The sequence below is a fragment of the Canis lupus genome, chromosome 1 (genome assembly GCF_003254725.2).
Source record: "Canis lupus dingo isolate Sandy chromosome 1, ASM325472v2, whole genome shotgun sequence".
NCBI lineage: Eukaryota > Metazoa > Chordata > Mammalia > Carnivora > Canidae > Canis > Canis lupus.
In genome coordinates, this window is record NC_064243.1 from 32,540,295 (window position 1) to 32,543,014 (window position 2,720).

The 2,720-nt window shown below is 42.1% G+C and overlaps 1 pseudogene; it reads left to right on the top strand.

The window, feature by feature from the left end:
- Positions 1–894: 894 nt before the first annotated feature.
- Positions 895–1,850, top strand: LOC112643779 (glyceraldehyde-3-phosphate dehydrogenase-like; annotated as a pseudogene).
- The last annotated feature ends 870 nt before the right edge of the window (positions 1,851–2,720 follow it).

Here is a 2,720-nt window from a genome sequence, read left to right on the forward strand (position 1 = left end):
AGTTATATATTCATCTTTCATCATTATATCATGTTGGTGAAGAGCACAGGCTTTGGAATTGGGTTCAAGCATTACTTCAGAAAGGAATCCATCAGTTGAGGCTGATTCTAGAGACCAGAAAGCTCACAAACCTGAGGCAAACTAACCAAGTGTAAAATTACATTCAGGGGTAGAGGAAAGTGGTGAACTAAATAACACTTCATCAAAATAGGGTTGCTTCCTGTAAATCATCAATGCTTCATTTGATTTGCCATTCAGTTGATGGGGTACAGTCTGATATTCAAAATTTTTTTTTCGGGAAAAGTCAGATAAGTTGGTTGTATCTGAAATATGTAGAATCAGAAATTAAGCATTTATTCAACAATATAATTACACATTTAGCTCTTAGCTCTGAGGTTTTCCTTCCTTAAATTTTACGTATGCAGAATGAAGGCATTAATGTTTAACCCATGGCATTTTCGTGAATATAAATCAGTTAAAAATTGTTTTTGGCATCTAGTAAGTGTTCATTAAAGTTAGCAATTATTATCCTAACTAAAGTATTATTATGTTCAAAATGTATAATTTATTCAAGAAGTACTTTCTGTCTATTACTTTTCAGGTGTTATGAAAATTTCCAGATGAACAGAAGAAACTGTGGAACCAGCTTCTTTTCTTTATTGAAAGAAAGGATATTGAGTTGCTGCATATCAATTGGGACCCCGATTTGTGTTTGTCTTAACTTTCTTATAGAGTAACCTCATTTAGGATCTGCAAACTGAAGTTTCACAGAGATGCGCTGGTAAATGTTTAACAACTGGCTGTCCAAAATGAGAAGGAGAGGCTCTCTGCTCCTCCCCATTGGACAGACAGCCACATCTTCTGGTGCAGTGCCAGCCGCATCCCCCAGACACTATGGTGAGGGTCGGAGTGAATAAATTAGGCCGTATTGAGCGCCTGGTCACCAGGGCTGCTTTTAACTCTGGCAAAGTGGATATTGTCGCCATCAATGACCCCTTCATTGATCTCAGCTACATGATGTACATGTTCCAGTATGATTCTACCCATGGCAAATTCCACGGCACAGTCAAGGCTGAGAACGGGAAACTTGTCATCAACAGAAAGTCCATCTCCATCTTCCAGGAGCGAGATCCCGCCAACGTCAAATGGGGTGATGCTGGTGCTGTGTATGTTGTGGAGTCCACTGGGGTCTTCACCACCATGGAGAAGGCTGGGGCTCACTTGATGACCCCAAGAGGGTCATCATCTTTGCTCTTTCTGCTGATGCCCCCATGTTTATGATGGGCGTGAACCATGAGAAGTATGACAACTCCCTCAAGATTGTCAGCAATGCCTCCTGCACCACCAACTGCTTGGCTCCTCTAGCCAAAGTCATCCATGACCACTTCGGCATCATGGAGGGCCTAATGACCACCGTCCTTGCCCTCACTGCCACCCAGAAGACAGTGGATGGCCCCTCTGGGAAGCTGTGGTGTGATGGCCGAGGGGCTGCCCAGAACATCATCCCTGTTTCTACTGGCACTGCCAAGGCTGTAGGCAAGGTCATCCCTGAGCTGAACGGGAAGCTCACTGGCACGGCCTTCCGTGTCCCCACCCCCAACCTGTCAGTTGTGGATCTGACCTGAGGACCAGGTTGTCTCCTGTGACTTCAACAGTGACACCAACTCTTCCACCTTTGACGCTGGGGCTGGCATTGCCCTCAATGACCACTTCATCAAGCTCATTTCCTGGTATGACAATGAATTCGGCTACAGCAACCGGGTGGTGGACCTGATGGTCCACATGGCCTCCAAGGAGTAAGAGCCTCCTGGACCACCAGCCCCAACAAGAACAAGAGGAAGAGAAAGGTCCTCAGCCGCTGGGGAGTCCCTGCCCCAACTTAATCCCCCAACACACTGAAAATCTCCTGACCTCCAATTTACATCCTAGACCAGAGGAAGGGGAGGGGCTCGAGGAGCCCTACTTTGTCATGTACCATCAATAAAGTATACTGTACCCAGCCAAAAACAAAAACAAAAACAAAAAACAAAACAAACAAACAAAAAATGAGAAGGAGAGCAAGACAGTGAGTATGAGAGCAGTTAAGAAGTCCAAAATTATAGAAGCTGCCAGTTTCCATGGTGTAAATACTCCTCCTGTATAAAATCTGAGCTGATTTTAAGTTACCAGAACAAGGTCACTGAACACAGATTTGAGAAGAAATCCTACAAATCACTTTGGGATGGCTACAGTATACCCTTAAATATAAAGCTTGCAAGTGATGCTCAGCAGCAATTTGAAAGAGAGCAATTTTTATGTTCATGATAAGGCTTGAACTCCCAACAGAAGTGACTTGCCAAAAATCAAACAGAACTTTTACAAGACACAATAACATCAAGTAGAGTTTAAAATGACCTCATATGGAAACTAAAAATAAATAAGAAAATAATTTGTTTTGGACTAGAAGGAGAAATGCAAAATAATTATAAAGATGATATATTTTAACAGGCATGCTTCCAACAACTTTGTAAATGCTAACTGATTTGAATATTAATTCACTTGAAAAAGTAACTCATTAAAATGAAGAGTCGTAGAATATAATCCACTTTGAAAAAAAATAGCCATGTTCTACCAAAGATTCGAAGTGATTTTGCTGTGTGGGAAATTAGAGACCAGATCTGTAAGATGGGAGTTGTAGTCGTCCTCAAGAAGAATAAGAGTCTGAATGAGGAAAATTATGA